Source organism: Anomaloglossus baeobatrachus, unplaced genomic scaffold (assembly GCF_048569485.1).
Source record: "Anomaloglossus baeobatrachus isolate aAnoBae1 unplaced genomic scaffold, aAnoBae1.hap1 Scaffold_2515, whole genome shotgun sequence".
NCBI classification, from domain to species: Eukaryota; Metazoa; Chordata; class Amphibia; order Anura; family Aromobatidae; genus Anomaloglossus; species Anomaloglossus baeobatrachus.
The window spans coordinates 105,696-115,400 of record NW_027442099.1 but is presented as its reverse complement, the minus strand read 5'-3'; the positions used below and the strand labels follow the sequence as shown (position 1 = coordinate 115,400).

Sequence of the window (9,705 nt, the reverse complement as noted above, 5' to 3'; positions counted from 1 at the left end):
TCACCTGTCCTACAATCTCCTCCTCCATGGCTGATAACAGGGAGTAATAGATTGCAGTCGAGTGTCCTACAGTCTCTTCCCTCCAGTAATGGTTGATAACAGAGAGTAATAGATTGCAGTCACCTGTCCTACAGTCGTCTTCCCCCAGAAATGGCTGATAACAGTGAGTAATAGATTGCAGTCGAGTGTCCTACAGTCTCTTCCCCCCAGTAATGGCTGACAACAGGGAGTAATAGATTGCAGTCGAGTGTCCTACAGTCTCTTCCCCCCAGTAATGGTTGATAACAGGGAGTAATAGATTGAAGTGACCTGTCCTACAGTCTCCTTCCCCCCGAAATGGCTGATCACAGGGAGTAATAGATTGCAGTCGAGTGTCCTACAGTCTCTTCCCCCCAGTAATGGCTGATAACAGGGAGTAATAGATTGCAGTCGAGTGTCCTACAGTCTATTCCCCCCAGTAATGGCTGATAGCAGGGAGTAATTGATTGCAGTCACCTGTCCTACAGTCTCCTTCCCCCAGAAAAGGCTGATAACAGGGAGTAATAGATTGAAATCACCTGTGCTACAGTCTACTCCTCCACAGAGTTCCGGAATATCCCTGACGTCAGATAAAATCATGTGACTGCTGAAGCACGCGACACCTGACCGAGTAGATAGCACTGCGCATGCGCGACTAATTAAAGGGCCAGCTGGGACCGATTATGTAGTGGGGGGTATAATCTGAAGGACACGGCATTTTGACACTCCTTGAGGAAGACCATGTGAAACAGTGGCAAAAGAGACACAGCAGTGCCACATATTACAGGAGAATATGGGTGAGTGCAATAAATAACTACTTGTGTTTATGCTGCTGGGTGGTGAGATATATCTGATTTACTGTTTATGCATTCAGAGCCCATTAGAGATATTACTCCCTCTGGACTTTTAGGTACTTGGCACTTTATTTTGCTTGTAGTCCTGCACCATGCACTTTTTTGTAATGTATTGATGTGTTTAGATATTTATGTGCAATAAAGTTTATATGAAGCCTTTCAATATAGGTGATGATCTATATGTTGCCATTTTTCTATAAGGTAAAATTCTGTGGAGGAGCTTTTCAGTTATACTGACCCATGATCTCAATTGAGGAGGCTGGGAAAGTCTTAGGCTACATGTGGACGCTGCGTTATTTGCTGTGGTTTTTTTGGTGCAGTTTTGTTGTCAGAACTTTCTGACTTCCCAGCAAAGTCTATGAGAAGTCAGATTTGCTATGTGCACATTGCAGTTTTTGTCAGGGGCTGCCACCGGTCGGGGTTTTTGTGGGCCCTGGGCTGCCACCGGTCGGGGTTTTTGTGGGCCCACAGGTTTTTGTGGGCCCCATCCTCACGTAGACACGCACATACAGGCATAGGCTGGAGTCACACTTGCGTGTATCGGATCGCACTGCCCGGACCGGCCGCGGCTCTCCTGAGAGGAGCGGGTCAGCATCATAGAAATACATACAGCAGAGCCGCTCCTGACAGAAGAGAAGCCAGCCGGTCTGGGCAGTGTGATCCGATACTCGCATGAGTCACATACAAGTGTGACTCCAGCCTATGCCTGTATGTGTACGTATCTGTATGTGCGTGTCTACGTGAGGATGGGGTCCACAAAAACCTGCAGACAGCCCTGCCTGCATCCCTATATGTCACACAGCCTGTACCCAAACTTGCCCCTCTCTCAAACACCCTGCACCCCATTTTGTCACAATCTGTACCCCTCATATGCACTCACCCTGCAACCCCATTTTCCCTCATTACCGGTCACACGTTCCCATCTCCTTCAGGAATCGGGATCTTCTAGCTTTCTGAGCGGCTCCTCCCACTCGGTCACATGGGCATGACATCATCGCAGGTCCTATCTACACCACTAAAAGGTATTTTCGTCATCTGGACAAGTTTTGGGAAAGTCTAAGGGCGGCTTTGCACACTACATCGCAGGTGCGATGTCGGTGGGGTCAAACTGAAAGTGACGCACATCCGGCATTGCATGCGACATCGTAGTGTGGAAAGCCTAGATGATACGATTTACGAGCGCAAAATCGTCGTAATCGTATCATCGGTGCAGCGTCGGCGTAATCCATAATTACGCTGACGCGACGGTCCGATGTTGTTCCTCGCTCTTGCGGCAGCACACATTGCTGTGTGTGAAGTCGCAGGAGCGAGGAACATCTCCTACCGGCGTCACCGCGGCTTCCGTAGGATATGCGGAAGGAAGGAGGTGGGCAGGATGTTTACATCCTGCTCATCTCCGCCGCTATGCTGCCTGCTGTGTGACGTCGCTATGACGCCGCACGACCCGCCCCCTTAGGAAGGAGGCGGGTCGCCGGCCAGAGCGACGGTCGCAGGGTAGGTGAGTGCATGTAAAGCTGGCGTAGCGATCATATTGTGTGATAGCTGGCGTAGCGATCATGTTCGCTATGCCAGCTATCACACAATATCGTACCTGCGACGGGGGCGGGGACTTTCGCGTGCGACATCGCAGCATCGGCTTGCGATGTCACAACGTGCAAAGCCCGCCTTAGGCTACATGTGGACGCTGTGTTATTTGCTGTGGGTTTTTTTGGTGCAGTTTTGTTAGACTTTGCTGGGAAGTCAGAAAGTTCTATGAGAAGTCAGATTTGCTATGTGAACATTGCAGTTTTTGTCAGGGGCCCCGGGCTGCCCCCGGTCTCGGGGCCTTTTCTCGGCCCCCGGGCTGCCCCCTCCCCCTGGGGCCTTTTCTCGGCCCCCGGGCTGCCCCCTCCCCCTGGGGCCTTTTCTCGGCCCCCGGGCTGCCCCCTCCCCCTGGGGCCTTTTCTCGGCCCCCGGGCTGCCCCCTCCCCCTGGGGCCTTTTCTCGGCCCCCGGGCTGCCCCCTCCCCCTGGGGCCTTTTCTCGGCCCCCGGGCTGCCCCCTCCCCCTGGGGCCTTTTCTCGGCCCCCGGGCTGCCCCCTCCCCCTGGGGCCTTTTCTCGGCCCCCGGGCTGCCCCCTCCCCCTGGGGCCTTTTCCTCGGCCCCCGGGCTGCCCCCTCCCCCTGGGGCCTTTTCTCGGCCCCCGGGCTGCCCCCTCCCCCTGGGGCCTTTTCTCGGCCCCCGGGCTGCCCCCTCCCCCTGGGGCCTTTTCTCGGCCCCCGGGCTGCCCCCTCCCCCTGGGGCCTTTTCTCGGCCCCCGGGCTGCCCCCTCCCCCTGGGGCCTTTTCTCGGCCCCCGGGCTGCCCCCTCCCCCTGGGGCCTTTTCTCGGCCCCCGGGCTGCCCCCTCCCCCTGGGGCCTTTTCTCGGCCCCCGGGCTGCCCCCTCCCCCTGGGGCCTTTTCTCGGCCCCCGGGCTGCCCCCTCCCCCTGGGGCCTTTTCTCGGCCCCCGGGCGGCCCCCTCCCCCTGGGGCCTTTTCTCGGCCCCCGGGCGGCCCCCTCCCCCTGGGGCCTTTTCTCGGCCCCCGGGCGGCCCCCTCCCCCTGGGGCCTTTTCTCGGCCCCCGGGCGGCCCCCTCCCCCTGGGGCCTTTTCTCGGCCCCCGGGCGGCCCCCTCCCCCTGGGGCCTTTTCTCGGCCCCCGGGCGGCCCCCTCCCCCTGGGGCCTTTTCTCGGCCCCCGGGCGGCCCCCTCCCCCTGGGGCCTTTTCTCGGCCCCCGGGCGGCCCCCCTCCCCCTGGGGCCTTTTCTCGGCCCCCGGGCGGCCCCCTCCCCCTGGGGCCTTTTCTCGGCCCCCGGGCGGCCCCCTCCCCCTGGGGCCTTTTCTCGGCCCCCGGGCGGCCCCCTCCCCCTGGGGCCTTTTCTCGGCCCCCGGGCGGCCCCCTCCCCCTGGGGCCTTTTCTCGGCCCCCGGGCGGCCCCCTCCCCCTGGGGCCTTTTCTCGGCCCCCGGGCGGCCCCCTCCCCCTGGGGCCTTTTCTCGGCCCCCGGGCGGCCCCCTCCCCCTGGGGCCTTTTCTCGGCCCCCGGGCGGCCCCCTCCCCCTGGGGCCTTTTCTCGGCCCCCGGGCGGCCCCCTCCCCCTGGGGCCTTTTCTCGGCCCCCGGGCGGCCCCCTCCCCCTGGGGCCTTTTCTCGGCCCCCGGGCGGCCCCCTCCCCCTGGGGCCTTTTCTCGGCCCCCGGGCGGCCCCCTCCCCCTGGGGCCTTTTCTCGGCCCCCGGGCGGCCCCCTCCCCCTGGGGCCTTTTCTCGGCCCCCGGGCGGCCCCCTCCCCCTGGGGCCTTTTCTCGGCCCCCGGGCGGCCCCCTCCCCCTGGGGCCTTTTCTCGGCCCCCGGGCGGCCCCCTCCCCCTGGGGCCTTTTCTCGGCCCCCGGGCGGCCCCCTCCCCCTGGGGCCTTTTCTCGGCCCCCGGGCGGCCCCCTCCCCCTGGGGCCTTTTCTCGGCCCCCGGGCGGCCCCCTCCCCCTGGGGCCTTTTCTCGGCCCCCGGGCGGCCCCCTCCCCCTGGGGCCTTTTCTCGGCCCCCGGGCGGCCCCCTCCCCCTGGGGCCTTTTCTCGGCCCCCGGGCGGCCCCCTCCCCCTGGGGCCTTTTCTCGGCCCCCGGGCGGCCCCCTCCCCCTGGGGCCTTTTCTCGGCCCCCGGGCGGCCCCCTCCCCCTGGGGCCTTTTCTCGGCCCCCGGGCGGCCCCCTCCCCCTGGGGCCTTTTCTCGGCCCCCGGGCGGCCCCCTCCCCCTGGGGCCTTTTCTCGGCCCCCGGGCGGCCCCCTCCCCCTGGGGCCTTTTCTCGGCCCCCGGGCGGCCCCCTCCCCCTGGGGCCTTTTCTCGGCCCCCGGGCGGCCCCCTCCCCCTGGGGCCTTTTCTCGGCCCCCGGGCGGCCCCCTCCCCCTGGGGCCTTTTCTCGGCCCCCGGGCGGCCCCCTCCCCCTGGGGCCTTTTCTCGGCCCCCGGGCGGCCCCCCTCCCCCTGGGGCCTTTTCTCGGCCCCCGGGCGGCCCCCTCCCCCTGGGGCCTTTTCTCGGCCCCCGGGCGGCCCCCTCCCCCTGGGGCCTTTTCTCGGCCCCCGGGCGGCCCCCCTCCCCCTGGGGCCTTTTCTCGGCCCCCGGGCGGCCCCCCTCCCCCTGGGGCCTTTTCTCGGCCCCCGGGCGGCCCCCTCCCCCTGGGGCCTTTTCTCGGCCCCCGGGCGGCCCCCCTCCCCCTGGGGCCTTTTCTCGGCCCCCGGGCGGCCCCCTCCCCCTGGGGCCTTTTCTCGGCCCCCGGGCGGCCCCCTCCCCCTGGGGCCTTTTCTCGGCCCCCGGGCGGCCCCCTCCCCCTGGGGCCTTTTCTCGGCCCCCGGGCGGCCCCCCTCCCCCTGGGGCCTTTTCTCGGCCCCCGGGCGGCCCCCTCCCCCTGGGGCCTTTTCTCGGCCCCCGGGCGGCCCCCTCCCCCTGGGGCCTTTTCTCGGCCCCCGGGCGGCCCCCTCCCCCTGGGGCCTTTTCTCGGCCCCCGGGCGGCCCCCTCCCCCTGGGGCCTTTTCTCGGCCCCCGGGCGGCCCCCTCCCCCTGGGGCCTTTTCTCGGCCCCCGGGCGGCCCCCTCCCCCTGGGGCCTTTTCTCGGCCCCCGGGCGGCCCCCTCCCCCTGGGGCCTTTTCTCGGCCCCCGGGCGGCCCCCTCCCCCTGGGGCCTTTTCTCGGCCCCCGGGCGGCCCCCTCCCCCCTGGGGCCTTTTCTCGGCCCCCGGGCGGCCCCCTCCCCCTGGGGCCTTTTCTCGGCCCCCGGGCGGCCCCCTCCCCCTGGGGCCTTTTCTCGGCCCCCGGGCGGCCCCCTCCCCCTGGGGCCTTTTCTCGATTTTCTGTGTGGCTGTAAGCTGTTATATTACATATTTAAATTTCTTCACATGCATATCATCCTACTGTACCCATTTTCAATTACCCTGGCAATGAATGGTGACACCTAACACAGTAAGATCCCCAACTGTGACCCCCTCCACCCCCACACAGCATTCCATGCAGTATAATGGGCCCCTATATAGTATAATGGCCCCTATTATCTCTCCAAATGGTATAATGGTCTCCATACAGCCCTCCTCACAGTATAATGGCTCACACACAGTCTGATAGACCCCCACACAAACTTTCATACTGAGTAGATGCTTGCTTACAGTATAATGGCACTCCAATAATAAGTAAATTATAAAGACTCCCTCATAGGCCTTTAAATAATATAATTGGCCTGACAAAACTTTCCACATAGTATAATGGGCCCTACATCGTCTTCCATACAGTAATGGGCCTTATGTCCTCCATGTATTATAATGCACCCCATATTTCGTGTTATGCACCGCTTGTATTCCTCAATATAGTATTGTGCGCCCCCATATAGTGTTATGCACCTTCATATGCTTTTAGGCAACCCCCATATAGTAGTGTGCAGCCCCAATAGTCGTCTGGCCACCGTGATACATAAACTCACTTCTTCCGCTCTCCGATCTCCTCAGCAAGTCTACTCAACTGCTGCTTTCGTCACATCTCAGCACAGCGGCACAAAGTGGTGACATGATAGCGCTCCGCTGTTCTGACACATCAGAGTGCTGTAGACACAGCGGGAGAGTGATGAGAGAGCAGTGATGGCAAACCTTTCACAGGCTGAGTGCCCAAACTGCAACACAATTTTTTAACTTTTTTTTTTTCCTTCTACAAAGTGCCAACTTGGTAATTTAACAAATTCTATTATGTTAACAATTGATTTTAAACTTACCTTTGCAGTCTTCTCTTCAGCAGGGGGGCATCAAGCTCATGCCTGCTTAACACACATTGAAGCTGAGCCACTCCCACTGCTCTTTCTAGCGACAGCAGTTGGATCGATCTTTATGGAAAAAATGCATAATATTACATATATTTTTAGCTTAGAATGCAATCCGATTCCATCCTGAAATTCACATCTACATTTCAAAGTGTCAACATCTCTAAATCTTATGAAGACATACGAGTTGTTCCTCTCCCCTTTCATTATGTAGTAATGTCCCCCATCCTGTACTAACATCCCCCTTCCTGGTAAATATGACACCATCATGAAATAGACTTCCTACATTCTGGTATTTGTCCCCATCATGGCCCCATCCTGATAAATGTCCCCCATCCTGGCAAGTTCCCTCCACATCCTGGCAGGCTCACCCATCCTAGCAGGTCCCCAATTGCTAATACAATTGATAGTGTGATTCTTGATGGGGGCACAGTGTCAGTGCTTACTCCGTGCCCCCTTAACTAATGGGCCCCAAAGTGATCATGTTGCATGCCTCTATTAGCAGTATGCCCCTGGGTACTGTATGTGCTGTGAGCATCTGTACAAATCAGGGCAGGAGGCTAATTGGAAATTTCTACAATCATTGGTCGGCCGCACAAAATGATGAACTTACAAATTACCCTGCTATATTTTGGTAAAACAATGAACTCCCTCCTACTGTGGTGGCTGGAGCTGCTTCTTTGTGCGGGTTTGATATTAGGCGATATTGATCTTATTGCTTCTCACTACTGCTTTTCCAGGTTTGTGTCAGCTGGGTCTGCTGTATATACATCACATAGGAAATGCTGGGGTGGGTCTGCTGTATATACATCACATAGGAAATGCTGGGGTGAGATACATTACTGAGGTGGGCTGGGGGGCCTAGACATGACTGGGGGGGATATACAGGACTTGGGGCATATACATCACAGGGAAGGGCTGTGGGGCATAGATGTTACTGGGGAGGTCTTGGGGGCATAATGTGACTGGGGAGGCTAGATGGAACTGGGGGTCCTATACGGGACTAAAGAGGTTGGGAGGGGCTTACATGGTACTGAGGAGGCTGGGAGGGGTCTATACGAGACTGGGGAGGCTGATATGAGGCCCAGACAAGACAGGGGGACTAGACATCACAGGAAACACTGGGTGCATATACATCTCTGGAGATGCTGGGGGTATATACACCACATGAGGGGCAGGAGGCATATACACCACAAGGGAGGGCTGGGAGTCATCACTGGGGGGGCCTAAACATGACTGGAGAGTCTTGGTGGGGGTCTAGATAGCTTATGCTATTTGATGTTTGGTAGCCCTTGTCACAGCTGTCTGACTTGTACAGATAAATGTCTAAAAAGAGCAACTATAGCAGACACCAGGTCCCAAAATCCAGCACCTATGTAACAGAACTGTCCAATCACACAAAGCATTGCAGTATCCAGGCAACTGAAAGGCCAATCATAAAGAAGGTATGTAAAAGCTTTCCAATCCTGTGAACGAATCCCTATCATAGCAACCATACAGACCAATCATGAGAGCCCATCTATATGTTTTATACACCTTCACAGTACATACTCGCTCACATATAATATCTAATACACGCAGCTCCGCTACATGGGTAAGGGACTATTGACAGAATGTAAGTGAACCCTCTAACTCAGAGGTCTCAAACATGCGGCCTACAGACACCTAGACCCCGTGACTATTGTGGCACATATATACACATCTACACTAATAACAAGGGATATTGCAACAGGATGGGCACATTAGTACAAGGGAACAATATGGGCACATTAACACAGGATGGGGAGACATTATACAAAATGTTGGCTTAAATTACTATATGGTGGTAATTGTAAAATATTACTTACAAGAAGTGGATAAAATGGGGAAAACTAATTTTTTTTTCCCCCATTGAAAATACTTTTTTATATATACTGAAATAAAAAAAGTGCACATTTGTTATAATAAACGAGCGAAAATGTTAAAAAAAAAAAAAGTGATGCATATTTTATTCTATAAACATTTGGAATCACTAAAAAAATGTCACTGGGTCCACCAAAAAATGCAGCCCCGCCAATAATTTTTTTTTTCGATATGCAACTCTTATACTCAGCCAAGTTTGAGACCCCTGCCCTAACTTATTAGGCCCCTATTCAAATGAACTGCATTAATGCATGTGCGCCCCTAGAGTGAAGCAACACAATGTGAGGCCTTCCAGACTGACTTTGCCTTTTTTGAACATTTATTTATTTATTTATTTATATATATATATATAATTTTATCCCCATCCCCCCCCCACTTAGTCTGGTGAAACCTCTCCTCATTTATCAAAGCTTTATAATTAAAAAAACAAAAAACCCTCTCCTAGTTATCCATAGAAACCAGCCATGATTAATAAAAGCTGAGGCCTGACTGGTTGCTATGGGGTAACAAGAACAGTTGTAGTAATGTTATATATTCTCCATAACTTCTCACCTTTCTCGCCCACCAGGCCGATGTGACTGGGTCCTGAGTCTCTGGAAGATTTGCTGTAATGGCTCGTCCTCCATTTACATCTGAGTCTTGTCATGGCTCTGTGAAGGTGCGCTAAGAAGCAGTTATCCTTTAATTATTTTTTCTTGTCTTTACCCTCCTTTCAATGTCCATGTTCTCTCAATTGGTTTCTCTCGCCACGCTTTCCTTCTCATCCTTTGGTTTCCAAATCCTTTGTCTTCTTCGCTTTCCCCACTCTGAGCGCTCACATGTATCTCTACTCTCCTGCAGTGAGTGAGTGCAAAGCACCTTAGCTGTGCGCCTGTGCTGCCACATTCTGGAACCTACCATTGTGATGTCATACAGCTGCCACATTCTACACCTGCCATTGTGATGTAATTGCTGTGTCAATGTATCTAGCTCCCAGCCATCTTGGATCCTGCTGGACTGTCCTGATTTTGAGGGACATATCTTGGTAGATAAAGGCATTCTGCCACCATATGATATGTATTTAATGCTGCAGATATTTTAAAAGTGTGTATGTGTGTGTGTGTGTATAATATATATATATATATATATATAT

General features: G+C 56.6%; 1 long non-coding RNA gene across 1 annotated transcript; it reads left to right on the top strand.

The window, feature by feature from the left end:
• Positions 1-687: 687 nt before the first annotated feature.
• Positions 688-9,500, top strand: LOC142262745 (uncharacterized). The gene is made up of 3 exons (XR_012730038.1): positions 688-815; positions 9,142-9,231; positions 9,414-9,500. It is a non-coding gene; the product is annotated as an uncharacterized LOC142262745 (long non-coding RNA).
• The last annotated feature ends 205 nt before the right edge of the window (positions 9,501-9,705 follow it).